General features: G+C 35.1%; 1 protein-coding gene across 7 annotated transcripts in view; it reads right to left on the reverse strand.

Moving 5' to 3' along the window:
• The window catches only part of LOC138712556 (ankyrin-3-like), a 226,464-nt gene that overhangs the window by 76,128 nt on the left and 131,048 nt on the right, over positions 1 to 19,288 (reverse strand). For 4 of the 7 annotated variants that reach the window (XR_011335740.1, XR_011335735.1, XR_011335741.1 and 1 more), the window contains one exon: positions 17,560 to 18,068. The exons of 1 other annotated variant lie outside the window; for it this stretch is intronic. The gene's annotated coding sequence lies outside the window, so the exon portion shown is untranslated. Of the gene's footprint in view, positions 1 to 17,559; positions 18,069 to 18,269; positions 18,372 to 19,288 lie in introns of those variants that run through there. 2 more of the 7 variants (XR_011335738.1, XR_011335737.1) reach the window with 1 other exon arrangement.

Genomic DNA, 19,288 nt, shown 5'->3' on the forward strand with positions numbered 1-19,288 from the left:
TATTGCAGATGTGTATTTGCTTACATTCACTAAGCATTTTCTATACATTACTGTCCCTATTGCAATTGTTCATATATCAATATGGAGTCTGCTATCATTACTGAAGATAACACCACGAGAAGCATGAGAAAGTAATAACTTTTAGTGTAAACAATTTGAAAAATATTTATCCAACACTTCGGTCGGTAATACAGCTATGTACTTGCTTTAATGCAGATAGCAATTTCTATATTTTACAGTCCTTAATGTAGGCATTTAAGTATCAGTATGGAGTCAGCTATTATTACTGAAGACAATTAGAATACAAGAAGCATGGGAAAGAAAGATATTTTAGTGGAAATTTGTAAATAATTTTTCCAACACTTTGGTCGGTAATACAGCAGTGTATTTGCTTAAAATCACTTAGAAATTTCTATGCATTTCAGTCCCTGTTGCAATTGTTCATGTATCAGTATGGAGTCACCTATCACTATTGAGTGGAATAACGGTCAGCACGTCTGGCTGCGAAACCAGGTGGCCCGGGTTCGAATCCCCGTCGGGGCAAGTTACCTAGTTGAGGTTTTTTCCGGGGTTTTCCCTCAATCCAATACGAGCAAATGCTGGGTAACTTTCGGTGCTGAACCCCGGCCTCATTTCACTGGCATTATCACCTTCATTTCATTCAGATGCTAAATAACCTAGATGTTGATACAGCGTCGTAAAATAACCCAATAAAATTTAAAAAAAAGATTAAAAAACCTATCACTATTGAAGACAACAACACCACAAGAAGCTTGGGAAAATAATAAATTTCAGTGTAAATTTGTAAATAATTTTTCCAACAGTTTGGTCGGTAATACAGCTGTGTATATGCTTAAAATCATTTAGAAATTTCTGTACATTACAGTCCCTGTTGCAATTGTTTATGTATCAGTATGGAGTAAGCTATCATTATTGAAGACAACAAGATCTCAAGAAGCTTGGGGAAATAATAAATATCGGTGTAAATTTGTAAATAATTTTTCCAACAGTTTGGTCGGTAATACAGCTGTGTATATGCTTAAAATCATTTAGAAATTTCTGTACATTACAGTCCCTGTTGCAATTGTTTATGTATCAGTATGGAGTAAGCTATCATTATTGAAGACAACAAGATCTCAAGAAGCTTGGGGAAATAATAAATATCGGTGTAAATTTGTAAATAATTTTTCCAACAGTTTGGTCGGTAATACAGCTGTGTATATGCTTAAAATCATTTAGAAATTTCTGTACATTACAGTCCCTGTTGCAATTGTTTATGTATCAGTATGGAGTAAGCTATCATTATTGAAGACAACAAGATCTCAAGAAGCTTGGGGAAATAATAAATATCGGTGTAAATTTGTAAATAATTTTTCCAACAGTTTGGTCGGTAATACAGCTGTGTATATGCTTAAAATCATTAAAAAATTTCTGTACATTACAGTCCCTGTTGCAATTGTTTATGTATCAGTATGGAGTAAGCTATCATTATTGAAGACAACAAGATCTCAAGAAGCTTGGGGAAATAATAAATATCAGTGTAAATTTGTAAATAATTTTTCCAACAGTTTGGTCGGTAATACAGCTGTGTATATGCTTAAAATCATTTAGAAATTTCTGTACATTACAGTCCCTGTTGCAATTGTTTATGTATCAGTATGGAGTAAGCTATCATTATTGAAGACAACAAGATCTCAAGAAGCTTGGGGAAATAATAAATATCGGTGTAAATTTGTAAATAATTTTTCCAACAGTTTGGTCGGTAATACAGCTGTGTATATGCTTAAAATCATTTAGAAATTTCTGTACATTACAGTCCCTGTTGCAATTGTTTATGTATCAGTATGGAGTAAGCTATCATTATTGAAGACAACAAGATCTCAAGAAGCTTGGGGAAATAATAAATATCAGTGTAAATTTGTAAATAATTTTTCCAACAGTTTGGTCGGTAATACAGCTGTGTATATGCTTAAAATCATTTAGAAATTTCTGTACATTACAGTCCCTGTTGCAATTGTTTATGTATCAGTATGGAGTCGGCTATCATTATTGAAGACAACAAGATCTCAAGAAGCTTGGGGAAATAATAAATATCAGTGTAAATTTTTAAATAATTTTTCCAACACTTTGGTCGGTAATACAGCTGTGTATATGCTTAAAATCACTTAGAAATTTCTATACATTACAGTCCCTGTCGCAATTGTTTATGTATCAGTATGAAGATGGCTATTATTATTGAAAACAACAAAACCACAAGAAGCATGGGAAAGTAATAAATCTTAGTGTAAATTTGAAATATATTTCTCCATCACTTTGATCGTTATTGGATCTGTGTATTTGCTTAAATTCAGTTAGCAATCTCTATACATTACAGACGCCATTCCAGCTGTTTAAGTATCAGTATAAAGTCAGTTACCATTACTGAAGACAACAAGGATACAAGAATAATGGGAAAGTAATAAATTTTATTGTAAATTTGAAAAATATCTTTCTAATATTTCGGTCGGTATTGCAGCTCTGTATTTGCTTAAATTCAGTTAGCTATTTCTATACATTACAGTCCTTATTGCAGTTGTTTAAGTATCAATATGAATTCCACTACCATTATTGAAGACAAAATATCAAAAGAAGCATGAGACAGCAATAAATTTTAGTTAAAGTTTGAAAAATATTTTTCCAACACTTTGGTAGATATTGCAGCGGAGTATTTGCTTAAAATTAAGGCAGCATTTTCTATACATTACACCCCCCATTGCATTTGTTTATATATCAATATAGAGACGGCTATTATTACTGAAGACAACAAGGCCTCGAGAAGCATGAGGAAGTAATAAATCTTAGTGCAATTTTAAAAATATTTTTCCAACATTTTTGTAGGTATTGCAGCAGTGTACCTGCTTAAATGCAGCTAGAAATTTCTATATTTTAGAGACTCTATTACAGTTGTTGAAGTATCAGTATGGAGTCGGGAATCATTACTGAAGACAACAAGACCACAAGAAGCATGGGAAAGTGAAATGTTTAGTGTAAATTTGAAAAATATTTTTCCAACACTTCGGTCGGTAATGCAGCTGTGTACTTGCTTAATGCAGTTAGCAATTTCTATATTATACTGTCCTTATTGCAGTTGTTTAAGTATCAGTGAGGAGTGGGCAATCATTATTGAAGACAACGAGACCACATGAAGCATGGGAGAGAAATAAATTTTAGTGTAAATTTAAAAAAATATATCCCTAAGACTTTGGTCGGTAATGCAGCTGTGTATTTGCTTATATGCAGTGAGCAATTTCTACATATTACAATCCCAATTGCAGTCGTTTAAGTATCAGTATGGAGTCAGCTATCATTATTGAAGAAAACAAGACCACCAGAAGCATGGGAAAGTAATAAATTTTAGTGTAAATTTGTAAATAATTTTTCCAACATTTTGGTCGGTATTGCAGCAGTATGTTTGCTTTAATTCAGTTAGCAATTTCTATACATTACTGTCCCTATTGCAATTGCTTCACTATCCGTATGGAGTCAGCAGTCGGCTAGCATTGTTGAAGACAACAAGACCACAATAGGCATGGGAAATTAATAAATTTTAGTGTGAATTTGAAAAATGTTTTTTTTTTTTTTTTTTGTTTAGATTTTGGTCAATATTGCAGCTGTGTATTTACTTGAATTCAATTAGCAATTTTTATACATTACAGTGCCTATTGCAGTTTCTTAAGTACCTGTATGTAGACGGTTATCATTACTGAAAACGGCAAGACCACAAGAACCTTGGGAAAATAATAAATTTCAGTGTAAATTGGTAAATAATTTTTCCAACACTTTGGTCGGTAATATAGCAGTGTATTTGCTTAAAATCACTGAGAAATTCCTATACATTACAGTCCCTGTTGCAATTCTTTAAGTATCAGTATGGAGTCAGCAATCATTATTCAAGACAAGGAGACCACAAGAAGCATGGGAGAGAAATAAATTATAATGCAAATTTGAAAAATATTTTTCCAACACTTTGGTCGGTATTGCAGTTCTTTAAGTATCAGTATGGAGTCAGCAATCATTATTCAAGACAAGGAGACCACAAGAAGCATGGGAGAGAAATAAATTATAATGCAAATTTGAAAAATATTTTTCCAACACTTTGGTCGGTATTGCAGTTCTTTAAGTATCAGTATGGAGTCAGCAATCATTATTCAAGACAAGGAGACCACAAGAAGCATGGGAGAGAAATAAATTATAATGCAAATTTGAAAAATATTTTTCCAACACTTTGGTCGGTATTGCAGTTCTTTAAGTATCAGTATGGAGTCAGCAATCATTATTCAAGACAAGGAGACCACAAGAAGCATGGGAGAGAAATAAATTATAATGCAAATTTGAAAAATATTTTTCCAACACTTTGGTCGGTATTGCAGTTCTTTAAGTATCAGTATGGAGTCAGCAATCATTATTCAAGACAAGGAGACCACAAGAAGCATGGGAGAGAAATAAATTATAATGCAAATTTGAAAAATATTTTTCCAACACTTTGGTCAGTATTGCAACTGTGAATTTGCTTATATTCAGATAGGAATTTCTACACATTCCAGCTCCTATTGCACGTCTTTCCGTATCAGTATGGAGTCGACTGTCATTAATGAAGACAACAACACCACAAAAAGCATGAGAAAGTAAGGAATTTTAGTGTAAATTTGAAAAATATTTTTCCAACACTTTGGTTGTTATTGCAGCTGTGTATTTGATTAAATTCAGTTAGCAATTTCTACACATTACGGTCCCTACTGTAGTCGTTCATGTATCAATATGGAGTCAGCTATCATTAGTGAAGGCAATAAGAATACAAGAAGCATGGGAAAGCAAAAAATTTTAGTGTAAATTTGTAAATAATTATTCCAACACTTTGGTCGGCATTGTAGCTCTACATTTGCTTAAATTCAGTTAGCAATTTCTATACATTACTGTCCCTATTGCAATTGCTTCACTATCCGTATGGAGTCGGCTAGCATTGTTGAGGACAAGTAGACCACAAGAAGCATGGGAAATTAATAAATTTTAGTGTGAATTTGAAAAATGATTTTTTTGATTTTGGTCAGTATTGCAGCTGTGTATTTACATGAATTGAATTAGCAATTTTTATACATTACAGTGCCTATTGCATTTGCTTAAGTACCTGTATGTAGACGGTTATCATTACTGAAAACAGCACAACAACAAGAGGCATGGGTAAATAATAAATTTTAATGTAACATTAAACAAATTTTCTCCAACAATTTGTGTCGGTATTGCAGCTGTGTATTTGCTTAAAATGAAGTAGCAACTTCCACACATTACAGTCCGTAATGCTGTTGTTTACGTATGTGTATGGAGTAGGCTATCATTATTGAAAACAACACTACCAGAAGAAGCAACGGAAAGTCACAAATTTTAGTGGTAATTAAAAAAAAATATTTTTCTAAGACTTCGGTCAGTATTGTAGCTGTCTATTTGCTTACATGCAGTGAGGAATTTCTACACATTACAGTCCCTATTGCAGTCTTTTAAGTATCAGTATGGAGTCAGCTATCATTACTGAAGACAACATGATCACAAGAAGCATGGGAAACTAATACATGTTAGTGTAAATTTGTAAATAATTTTTCCAACAATTTGGTTGGTATTACAGATGTGTATATGCCTAAAATCATTTAGAAATTTTTATGGATTATAGTCCCTGTTGCAGTTGTTTATGTATCGGTATGGAGTCGGCTATGATTATTTAAGACAACAAGACTACAAAAAGCATGTGAAGGTAATACATATTTCCAGGGGCGTATATTGCGGGTTTTCAAGGTGTGCGCTGGACACCCTGTAATTCGGTAATCTCATTTTTTATTTTAAGTTGTTTTATACAGGATGTTTAAAAAATACGGGGCATAATTTCAGGTATGTATTTCCCACATGTAGACAATCAAAATAGTTCATTACAACATGTGTCCGGAAATGCTTCATTTCCGAGTTATGGCCTTCACAACATTGAAATTCACCGGAACGTTTTTCTTTCCGCAAGTCGTTGTCATTACAGAAGATGTTCAAAATGTCCACCTCCTGCTTGAATACAGACCTCACATCGATGTCTCATTGACCTGCGAACACGATCCCAAACTCCAGGAGTATTGCGTATGTCCTCAGAACATGCCACAATTCGATTCCGAAGGGATTCCAAATCAGGCACCGGAGACAAATAAACCAATGATTTTAAATGGCCCCACAAGTAGAAATCGAGAGGGTTCACATCAGGTGAGCGTGGAGGCCAAGCAATTGGGCCACCTCTACCTATCCATCGATCAGGAAACCTTCGATCCAAGTACCAGCGAGCCGTACGACTGAAGTGTGCAGGAGCGCCATCATGCAAGAAGTGAATGTGTTGACGACTGATCAGTGGAGTGTCTTCTAAAACATGAGGTATGGTGTTTTCCAGGAAGTTTGTGTACGCCTGCCCCGTAAGTCTGTTTACAAGTACATGGGGTCCAACTAATCGATCACCAATGATACATGTTGAGGGAGAACCGCACCTGGTGATAAGATGGAACAGTTGCACGTGGGTTTTCATGCGCCCATACATGCTGATTGTGGAAATTTGTTATGCCATCTCGTGTGAACTGTGCTTCATCTGTAAATAATAATAAGTTCGGATTTACACCACACTGCTGCAAGAACCACTGACAGAACCTAACTCGTGCAGAGTAATCTGCTGATGACAGGGCCTGTACACGTTGCAAATGATAAGGATACAATTGATACTCTTTCAACAGTCTCCAGACAGTCGTATGAGGAACATTGACTTGCAACGCTACCCTTTGTGTGCTGATAGAAGGAGTCATGTTCACAGCCTCCAGAATCTCCTCCTGTACTTCTAGAGTTGTAGATCTTGGTCGTCCCCTTCCCAAACCAGGACAGTTAAATTTTCCATACTCGCACAGACGGTAATGGAGACGTACAAATAAATGTCTTCCGATCTGAACATTGTCGCTGTGGGTACCTCTCCTGGTACAAACGACGAGCCAGCGCAGCGTTGCCGTCCGCCTTACCGTACATGAAGTGTATCTCTGCCAGCTCTTGATTTGAATACATGTCGCACAGTCTAACGCCTACACAACACTGAATGTAACCTTCGCCTCGGAATGATCTGTCAGAGTGCCCTCTTAATGTCTCCTTTGACGGCAACGACCTGCGGAAAGTAAAACGTTCTGGTGAATTTCAATGTTGTGAAGGCCATAACTCTGAAATAAAGCATTTCCGGACACATGTTGTAATGAACTATTTTGATTGTCTACATGTGGGAAATATATACCTGAAATTATGCCCCGTATTTTTGAAACACCCTGTATAATGCAACAATAATAATTTTAATTTATCACAATTTAAATGCATGGTAATCTCATTGGAAGTTGATGTATATAGTTCAAGACTAATTTTAATTTATTACCATTTAAATATTTTAAATGCCTGCTGGTTGAATGTGCACACTGTCCCCAGAACGGCTTTCGTTTTATAACGTACGCTCTGCCTGATAAAGTGGGATGAGTTCTGGTCTGGTTGTCCTGTCCGTACAAAAGAACATCCCCTGCTGAGAGTTACTGCTATAATGCTCTGTGCGCGCAAGGTGGCATGGTGGGGATACTCGCTTCTCTCAAGCTCGCAGGTCGTCCTGTATACAGGCAGCTCAACTTGTCAACTGTAGCGTTACAAAATATTGTGTTTGACGTGTGTGTTTACTGTTTGTGTGAGTGATGTTTACTGTTTGTGTGAGTGAATTTACTATGTTTAGGTTTTACTAGGGTTCATAGCTGTGTGCCAGCGCAGGTGAACAATTTAAATTACTTATTTAATGATAATAGCACTTGGAAATGCATACTGTAAAATATCTTTTGCAAAAGCCATTCTCTTGTCGCCCACTAGGAGAGAAATTACATATAGTGAATAAGGGTAGACCTACCCCACACTTCCGCATTAGTGCAACAAATATAAAACAAAAAGCGAACAATACATTAGACATTTTTCTATTTCACAATATGAAAATGTAGCACGGTTAGCGGTTGTGAAACTTCAAACAGGTTATTTTGCTGGCCATGCTTATTGTTTAATCATAAATAATGCAATTTTGAATAACGTTATTTGTAGCTGCCTCCTTTCTCCGGCATTTGCAGGGCAGTTATTGAAACAAGGTGATTAATTTTTAAGAAGTTGTGGTGCGAGTACTTTGAATAATATTTAAATGTCATTTTCTTTTAATTTCATGTCATTTTTCCATTAGTTTAAGGGTATTTTAATGATCATTTTAAGTAGATTTTTAGGTCATCAACATTCACCGTCTAGTTATTAAATACAAACAATACTAAATGATATATTAAAAATGGCAGTTAATGTTGACCCGATATTTCACTTAGGCCTATAATAATTGTGCGACATAGACCAACTATATATTTTTAATAGAACACCCAAACTCCAGGTTCAGCATACGCCACTGCATATTTCATGTAAATTTCAAAAATATTTTTCCAACAATTTGGTCGGTATTGCAGCTGTGCATTTCCTTAAATTTAATTAATATTTTCTATATATTACAGTCCCTATTCCACTTGTTTATGTATCAGTATGGAGTCGGCTATCTTTGCTGAAGACAACAAGACCACAAAAAGCATGAGAAAGTAATAAATTTTAGTGCAAATTGAAAAATATTTTTCCAACATTTTGGTAGGTATTGCAGCTGTGTATTTCCTTAAATTTAGTTAACATTTTCTATATATTACAGCCCCTATTCCACTTGTTTATGTATCAGTATGGAGTCGGCTATCTTTACTGAAGACAACAAGACCACAAAAAGCAAGAGAAAGTAATAAATTTTAGTGCAAATTGAAAAATATTTTTCCAACATTTTGGTAGGTATTGCAGCTGTGTATTTCCTTAAATTTAGTTAACATTTTCTATATATTACAGCCCCTATTCCACTTGTTTATGTATCAGTATGGAGTCGGCTATCTTTACTGAAGACAACAAGACCACAAAAAGCATGAGAAAGTAATAAATTTTAGTGCAAATTGAAAAATATTTTTCCAACAATTTGGTCGGTATTGCTGCTGTGTATTTCCTTAAATTTAGTTACATTTTCTATATATATTACAGTCCCTATTGCACTTTTTATGTATCAGTATGGAGTCGGCTATATTTACTGAAGACAAGACCACAAAAAGCATGAGAAAGTAATAAATTTTAGTGTAAATTGAAAAATATTTTTCCAACATTTTGGTAGGTATTGCAGCTGTGTATTTCCTTAAATTTAGTTAACATTTTCTATATATTACAGCCCCTATTCCACTTGTTTATGTATCAGTATGGAGTCGGCTATCTTTACTGAAGACAACAAGACCACAAAAAGCAAGAGAAAGTAATAAATTTTAGTGCAAATTGAAAAATATTTTTCCAACATTTTGGTAGGTATTGCAGCTGTGTATTTCCTTAAATTTAGTTAACATTTTCTATATATTACAGCCCCTATTCCACTTGTTTATGTATCAGTATGGAGTCGGCTATCTTTACTGAAGACAACAAGACCACAAAAAGCATGAGAAAGTAATAAATTTTAGTGCAAATTGAAAAATATTTTTCCAACAATTTGGTCGGTATTGCTGCTGTGTATTTCCTTAAATTTAGTTACATTTTCTATATATATTACAGTCCCTATTGCACTTTTTATGTATCAGTATGGAGTCGGCTATATTTACTGAAGACAAGACCACAAAAAGCATGAGAAAGTAATAAATTTTAGTGTAAATTGAAAAATATTTTTCCAACATTTTGGTAGGTATTGCAGCTGTGTATTTGCTTAAATTCACTTAGCATTTTCTATACATTACAATCCCTATTGCACTTGTTTATGTATCAATATGGATTCGGCTATCATTACTGAAGACAAGACCACAAAAAGCATGAGAAAGTAATAAATTTTAGTGCAAATTGAAAAATATTTTTCCAACATTTTGGTAGGTATTGCAGCTGTGTATTTGCTTAAATTCACTTAGCATTTTCTATACATTACAATCCCTATTGCACTTGTTTATGTATCAATATGGATTCGGCTATCATTACTGAAGACAAGACCACGAGAAGCATGAGAAAGTAATAAAATTTTAGTGTAAACAATTTGAAAAATATTTATCCAACACTTCGGTCGGTAATGCAGCTGTGTACTTGCTTTAATGCAGTTAGCAATTTCTATATTATACTGTTCCTATTGCAGTTGTTTAAGTATCAGTATGGATTGGGGAATCATTACTGAAGACAGCAAGATCAATAACTTCTATATTTAACAGTCCCTAGTGAGGTTGTTTTTGTATCAGTGTGGAGTCGGCAATGATTATTGAAGAGAACGAGACCACAAGAAGCATGGAAGAGTAATAAATTTTAGTGTAAATTAAAAAAATATTTCTCTAAGACTTTGGTCGGTAATGCAGCTGTGTATTTGTTTATATGCAGTGAACTGATGGCATCACGGTGTTCCGAATTTCAATGATGACGTCACTGATGCTCCACCAGTGTTGGACCGGTGCCATCAGCTTGCAGAGGTGGTGGCAGTCTCCATCAGCCGCCATCAGTGAATCTGATTGATTCTTGTATAGGGCGGGAATTAGCAGACGAATGACATCGTGCACTGTTGTGTCATGGCGGTGTGTTCTGCTGTATTGTTTGTAATGAGCACAACGTAAAAACAATATGTTAATGGCTTATGAGCGAACATGTCAACGGACCCGTTATTACTACTGGTTCAAGAAATAATTTTTTTATGTTCTCTTTTCTTTGAACGAGATGACAGTATGGAAATTTCGCAAAATCTTGCTAGCATAGCACAGACAACTTGTACAGCCACCATGACAGCCATCGAACCTTCCAGCAGTTTTGTTCCTATTTCGCTGCAGCGTGATGTCATTGTTGTCCACCGGTCCGGTGAGATTCGGAATACGCTGAAAGTGATACTAAGTGTGTGTATAAGCAGTGTATGTTAAACAGCGATGTTTATGGACGTTGTAAAAATAGTGTTGTTGAATGTATTGTAAAGTAATAGTAATATAATAAATTGAACTATCTAAGTAGTTTTTGTAGACTTCTCCATTGCGTTGTACAATAAATACCCAAAGAATACAATCACAATTATCTAACCTTTTGCTTTATTTTCTGTCTCTGGTTATATTTTGATTGGAAAGTGTAAAACAGATCATCTCTTTTATTTTCCTGTTGATTCCAGTAAGAATTTTCAGTGGAAGATGGTGTGAGAAATAAAAATGTAAATGTTTTATTTTAAATTGGGTTAGTTGAGAATATCGATGAGGGTGGGAGGGAAGGAATATTTTCTGCATAGTTTAACATTTTCGTCACTAGGTGCGCTGCTAAATGCATGGAGTAATTAGATTTTGTTTTCGCTACTTGGTGCGCTGCTATATGTAATAAATTCTCTGCCATCCAACAGATGGCAGTAAGATCAGTTTCTACATTAGCGCCTCTAGCATGTGTTACGGGAAACTCAGTAAGTTTCGCATCCTATTATATATTCATCCATGCAATTGCGGTTTAGCCTAAAGTGCGTGACTTGGGATACACTGTACTGTTATATAATAACAAATATTTCTTATTTCGGTCTCTTATGACTAGGGCCCGGATTTTGATGACCTAAAGAATACTAAAAAATGACCTTAAAATGGTGATTTTATGACTTTAAAATCAATTAAAAATGACTTAAAAATGAAAAAGAATGACTTAAAAATTACCTTTATTTGTCGACCTCCTTGCGCAATATGGCAATATCACTTACACTTTACCACTCAACACTGCATTACAATAACTTACAAACACCTTTTTCCAGGGTTTCTTGTACTCGCCAGGGTGTAGTTTCTCCAAGACTTCACAATTTAAAAGGAAAATGTCACCACTGTTTTATTCATTCACTAGCCGTACCCGTGCGCTCCGCTGCACCCGTTAGAAATAAATATGAAGTAATTACATAATTAAAATAGGGCATTTGATCCAGGGAACATTCGTGTTTGATAGAAGGATAAATCGTTTAATATGTTACTTAATTTAAATTGCATCCAAATAATTAAAATGCGATCATTTTGGTCCAGAGACACTCATTTGGTGCAATGACAATTCCTTTAACATGTTTCTTAATTTTTATTACATGCAACTATTGTTTAATGAAGATTGATATCATTTAGATTTAATGTGTATATTTTATTTTACTTGTTATAGGTTTCCATTGAATTATGGTAATAACTTAATTTTAACCCTTGTTTTCTACGTATTCAGTAAATGGCGCTTGGCCCACTATGGTTCTGAACCCTTCAAATAACTTAAATTATATTATATTATATTATATTATATTATATTATATTATATCAGAAGTTACTGTAATAACATTATAGCATTTTGTCCATCTAGAGAAACTACACTTTCCAATGGTGAAATAATAATTAATTATACAAATCAGTTAATTTAGCTTCCGATATTACTTCATACAAACACAGAAACATTCTCTGTAGGCTATCTTTCATAGCTTTCGATTGTTGCTGTCCAAGGCCCCTTATAGACGAAGTCATTTGTTTTTTAATTCATTACACGGCCTTAGATGGCAGTTATTTTAATTTTAAAACTCATTTATCTCATTAAATATCAGTCCTATCAAAATTTTTCAAGGAATAAAACTTATTGCAAATTATTTTAAAACAAACTTTTGTTATGTAATATTTCTCATAAAAATCAATAATAAGCGAGATATTTCGATTTATTTAATTCAGGCCCCCTTATAACCCCCCTTTTAAATAATGTATTTTGAATGCCATATAGCCTAAAATCTAAGTTACAACGAACTTATTTTATATTCCAATTTTCATCGAAATCCGTTCAGCCATTATCGCGTGAAAAGGTAACAAACATACAGACATACAAACAAAAATTTCAAAAAAGCGATTTTCGGTTTCAGGGTGGTTAATTATATATGTTAGGACCAATTATTTTTGGAAAATCGAAAATTACCAGACAAATTTCGGCTATAGATTTATTATTAGTATAGATTCCCCAACAATTACATTTACAACATAGCGACCCATGCAATCTGTGGTCTCATCAATTGAGACCCAGATTTTTTTCCCGTCCAGTTTTGCTCGTACGGCATCAATAGTTTTGTTGTAACATGATTCAATATAATTTTTTTCTAATTGTCGACTCATCTGAGATGGATTTTCCTGTGTATTCCTGCAGGAAATCTCGGAAGACATTATTATTGAGTTTGTGGAATGGGATGTTTGCCGAGACAAAAGCTTGACATAGATCTTCGTAAAACACTGAATTCGCTGAGTTTGCACTAGTGCACTGCCCAAGAAGCATCTGTTGTATTTTTCTTTCTCCTGCTTGAAGACCGCGTTTATGTTTCTCTCTGTTCACATGTTGGTCCATGGTGAATCTCTTCTCTGCTGAAACCTTCACTTCACAAATTTTACAGTACAATATAGTACCATCACTAGAAAATACAGTGTCGCCATACTCCGATACAAACTGTTTTAATTTCGTGGAATTGCTTGTTTTTAATTTCGGCATGGCAAAATAGAAATATTACTTCAGTACCTCTAAACAACTACTTTCCGCTCTGTGAATGACTGAATTGTAACCAGTACACAAGAACCCGTGACAGTGCGAACCTCAAGCAGGTAATTTCACCCCCCACATTCCTTTAGAGGACAAAGTCTGTCTTAAAATAGACATGACCGGTTAGTTGGACGAGTCCAAATGTTTAACAGAACATGAATAGGGGAGGCCACAATGCAACAGATTTCCAAGAATTCATAGATTTCGTGCTTCAGAAACATAATTTTACTAATATTAACAATAATGCAATCAAAATCGCTAAAAATGACAAAAACCCGGATTTGTTCTTAAAATATGACTAATAGGAAGTAATAATCTGTAAAAAATGCCCTATCAGAGAAAAGTGTCCAAAAATGCATAAAAATGACCCATCAAATTGGTTTAATTTCACTGAAGATGATATGAGCTACATTATCTTCCATAGAGCATTGTCCTAGCATCATCAGAAAAAAGATGCAAAGTCATCGAAATCCGGGCCCTACTTATGACCATAGTCATATTGACTCCACATTATTACAGTTACAACACATGACATGATTACATAGTGTGGAAGAGAACCGATTCACCAAAATTTAAGAGGTGATTCTACATGTTAAATGTAACAAAACATTTATTACACTTTTCCTTCGATAAAGCACCATTACGCAGGAAAAAAATAGTCCTTACCCACAGGCGCAGCTTCTGTGAAAGGGCACACGGTCACACACCCTGCCTTTCTGCTCTGCCATTTAATTTAGAAGTAAATGTTTTGTATTTAATGTTATTAAATCAGAACATAAAAAACTATAACTGAACATCACTGCCGTGCATGACTGCGTGAAACACAACCTCTTATCTCTTTTTTATCACTACTACTTGCTCTACTCAATGACATGGTGTATCAGAAATCAGGGATGGATGCAGGATTTTTTTTCGGGGAGGGATTTGAGGAGATAGTAAAAATGGAGCAATGAGAAATAAGTTTATATACTCACAATTTGTTTCCGAGTCACAAACATTTACAAGTTGTATATATTATTTTAATGTACCGAAGTACATATGATATTTCCATGCAGATATTCTGCGTCATCATACAATGAAAGAGAGAATTTTTCTCTGTTCCATTACTCTTTCATCGTATTTACAAGTTGGCCTGAGTAGCGTAGTCGGTATAGCCTTCTGTGCTCTGTTGTACCCCAACCCAGCTCAATGGTATTTAAGTGTGTTTAAATGCGACAGGCCTCAAATCAGTCGATTTACTGGCATGTAAAAGAAGTCCTGAGGGAAAAAATTCCGGCACACCGGCGACGCTGATATAACCTCGCAATTGCGAGCGTTGTTAAATAAACCATAATTTTTTAATTTTAACATTTATAATGACTGCAGTACAAAAACAATGACAGAATGACATTTACAGAAGAAGGTGACGAGGCTTCTTAGACATTTCATCCAGTACTTCATGAGCTTTTACTTTTACATTTTTATGTATATACATCAAGGCCAGTGCATTTAATCTGTCTGCTCCCATCGTGCTCCTCAAGTAAGTCTTCAAATACCGCAATGTTGAGAACGACTATTCTGGTGTTGCCGTAGTTACAGGCAACGTGTAGAAAAGTTTCAGCGCCTTGAGAGTGCAGGGAAAAATAATTTCATTGCACCTGTTCAAAGATGATATAAAATCAGTAGGTATTAAGTGAAGATTTCTCTGATCAAGGAAATTTCTTCTCCACATCTTCAATTCACTGAAGAAAGACTCTGGTGATGCATCAACATCATTGGGCCACTGATTTACTATAGCCTCAACAGCAGTTTCTAAATCTTCATCTGATGCTCGCACTATGTTTTTAGGCAGAAAAGTTTGTATGGACTTTAGGATTCCCTTATGATTTAAAAACCTGTCCTTGAGCTGACTAATGAAATAGTCTAAGAAGAGAAGGAAAATTAAGAGCCTAAAATACTCTTCATGACTCTCTGTCTTGAAGTAAGAACGCTGTGTTTGTCTTCCTGCAGTTCTTGGAATTTAACACTTTAGCAAAGAGAATTTACGAGGAAAACTCTCTAATTCCTATGTACATTCACGAATTAAAATTAATATTATTTTTGTTTCTTGTTTCGTATTTTTCTCAAAATTTCGGGAGGGGATATATCCCCTTAATCCCCCCCCCCTTGCATCCGCCCCTGTCAGAAATATTCCTTCACACGACCAAGAAATGACACGCTTCTTGTGTAATCTATAAATGCGGAGGAAGAATCATAAGTGTGTCAGCTCAACCATGTGTGTTTTCTGCTTTTGTATAACTGTGTTTCTTCAGTGATGCAAGCATTCTGAATAATAGCACTCTTGTTCCAGATTGTGTTAAGTTTTAACACTGCACTATAACCTCTACGGTTATAATAATTGTACAGAGGGAATGGTTTGACCTAAAATTAGGTGGTTTTTTTCCCCCCGACATACTTAGAGATTCAGTCTCTTTATACCTGGCAAGATACTAAATTTCATAATTAAATAAATGTCCGACCATCAATGTCTCCATTGACAGCGATAGTCCTTTATTAGGCAATGCCGCACTCCTCTAATTCACAGGAGCCATGACGCTGTTGAAGGTTGTATGGAAGAGATTTGTCGCAGAGAATAGTAGTACTTATTTCTAGTAGTAAGTTGTCGTTTGTGCAAGTAAGTAGAAATTCGAAAAACAGTAATTAAAAAAACCTCAATTGACACATAATAAAGCACGTTACTTTCGTCATATGCTGGACCAAAAGGTAGGCCTACTGCAAATAAAATTTAAGTCTTTGGCTGTGAGATCTTTTGAAAAATTGGAAGAATCTAGTTACTTTATTTTCGAACTTCGTGCTAAATAAAGAGTTCTCATAGAGCAACTGAAACCCTGATGAAGCCTGTTTGTATGACAATAGTGAAAAAGTTACACGAACTAGTCTAAGTCACATAGCAGGTCCAAATATTCCACTCCCACTTTGCAGGTATAATAATTTGTTTCAGCTAGCTGCAAAAGGGTATCTGTCGGATACGGAGGGGGGGGGGGAGCCATTAATCCTTCCCATTGAAGGCTTTAAGGAACCAACCCAATGTCCCATCCCTACCTTCCCGTGGTGCAGCTGTTAGTAAGCATAATTTTTTTTTACGAGCTGAACTAAAGGGAGGGGCTACTCATCCATTAGCGCTGGTCAGCTTGATGAGTTAATGACTGAATTTGGTATAATTTTCCTCTATCCAATACCTAATTCCCTCTTTACCCTTTCCTATCCAGTCCTCTGATTGAACTCTTACTTTCTTCGACCCCGACGGCAGTACAGCATTCGAGGCCTAGGGGTTCATTTTCCTTTCCTTCCTCCTCTTTCTATTTTTCTGTTCCTAGTGCTGACTGCTATGGCACTAAAATCGTCCTCCAGTGGCTTAAGGAGGGAAAGCTGGTGATCAACAAGATCTCCCAGCTAGGTCCAATGGACCCGTCGACCAACTGCAGGTGTGGTCCTCCAGACATTCTGGGGGTTGTGTGTGAATGAAGTAGCCACCAAAACGTTAAAATATGGTGTTCACTTAAATTGGCTACAACTTGCCATTTAACCGCTCCAATAATAATTTGTTTCAGCTGGGAAAAAATGGAACTCTCTGCATCAAAATCCACAGTTAATTCCCGATTTACCACGAAAATCGTCTGTAGCTGCATTTAGATTGGCAACAGGCCATGATTGTTTGGCTAAACACCTGCATAGAATTGGAAGATATCAGTCCCCTAACTGCCCATTGTGCAACTCAAACCAAGAAATGGATTCGGAACACCTCAAAATCTGTGCTTCATTGGCTGGTCATGATAATATCTTTGAAAAATATTGGAGTGCAAGAGGTCAAATGACTTTATTGTCAAACGCCTGGCATTAGAAAACAACAAAAAATAATTTGTTTCAGTTTTTGTGCCTTCTTTATTTCTGTATATTAACTGAAAAAACAGTAAAACAACTTGTATGTTTTGTAACAATCATTTTTAACAGTTAACTTAATACATATTTAAAGTTAAAACATAAAAATGTGGATTTATAATGGCACATTTCTAGACTAATAAAGTAAGTGCATTATGCTTATTTAATGATTATAAATAAACGTTCTACATAAAGAGGCATATAAGCAACAACAAGACAATGGCAGAATATTCTTGAATGCTCTTTCTTCATAGATCACATGAATTGATTATAATAAAGTGTCAAAAGATTTGTCCGTGTGCCAGGAAGAATCACAGATGCCGATATTAGGAAAAGGTTGTGGAACACTGCACTACAATGAACAGTATCATTCATCTTGCCTCCTCTTGCATTTGACAGTCTCTTGAACCCATTGTTCACTCACAACACAAAATTTTCGTGTTCTCCTGTTTATGTTTTTGATCTCATTCAGTCTATCTTGACACCTGTAACATAATAGTACATTATGCAACGAGCCTATAATGAAGGTAATTAAGAAGCGAGTATGGATATTTATGAAACGAGCGCAAGCGAGTTTCATAATTTTCATATGAGCTTCTTAATTACCATTACAGAAGAGTTTCATACGACTTTTTATGCTCGACCATATTTCTAACTTGACATTATTAATTTTATTTGTATCTGACCTTGAGCAATGTCCCGTATGTTGTGAGATGTGCGCAGACGCGAAAGTATTGATTTTTTCCGAGGAACAGATGTCCACTTTGGCCTTGCTAGGTCATAAGAACCTACAGAGATAACATTGAAATTAAATTAAACATTGAAAAACGAGATGACAAATTGAATTTATTTGAATATTATTTACAATTAACGCTAACAGAACATAACCTTCTGCGACAGTATTGGATTTCCAGCCTCCGTGACTTTTCGCTAATTCTCTTTCGATTGCATATCCGAGAATAATCGATACTTGCGGTTTTATAATGGTACAAAGCTGACCTGTCATTGGCTGAACAGTTGTAACCTGAGTCGTCATTGGCTGAAAGACCTGACCTTTAATGAGTAGGTGTACTTTAATGACATGCATTAAAGGTCTGCTACCAGGTGTATAATTACTACATTTCGGCATGGTCGAGCATAAATACATTTTCAAACAATCATATAAAATGCGGTCCTAAATGAGGGAGAAACCAATGCTGGATTATTCAGAAGGGTAGCTAATAGTCTGGACCTGTTTCTACTATGAATCAGCAATGAAAAGTCCAAATTTCTTCTCTTCTGAAAAACAAATATGACTAGACAATGCATTTTAAAAGTCTGTTACTAATTTTTTAATAAAAAAGCCGCCCTAAATAAGGGTTCGAATAGATCGGCCTACTAATCAATTCATAAAGAATAATCATGAAAACCAATTGTGTAAATTGTGTGACAATTTGAAAGGAAAAAGAAAACATTAAGATAAATGATATGAAAACATAGGAAATCATTTGCAATAAAAGTTTGTTGGGTACAAATAATTACTAATTATAGCTAAGGATGATTTTAACACATGAGATCCTATGGCATCAATCATTGCATCAGAAATTTTAAATTTTAATGAGGAAAAAGAACTGGTCACCCCACCCATTATCTCCTGCCATAGTTGCCTCATTAGCGGTGCCTTATGGTGTCACTTATGAGGCTCACTTCTGTCTTCGGACTGTTG

This window comes from Periplaneta americana, chromosome 13 (genome assembly GCF_040183065.1).
Source record: "Periplaneta americana isolate PAMFEO1 chromosome 13, P.americana_PAMFEO1_priV1, whole genome shotgun sequence".
Classification (NCBI taxonomy): Eukaryota; Metazoa; Arthropoda; class Insecta; order Blattodea; family Blattidae; genus Periplaneta; species Periplaneta americana.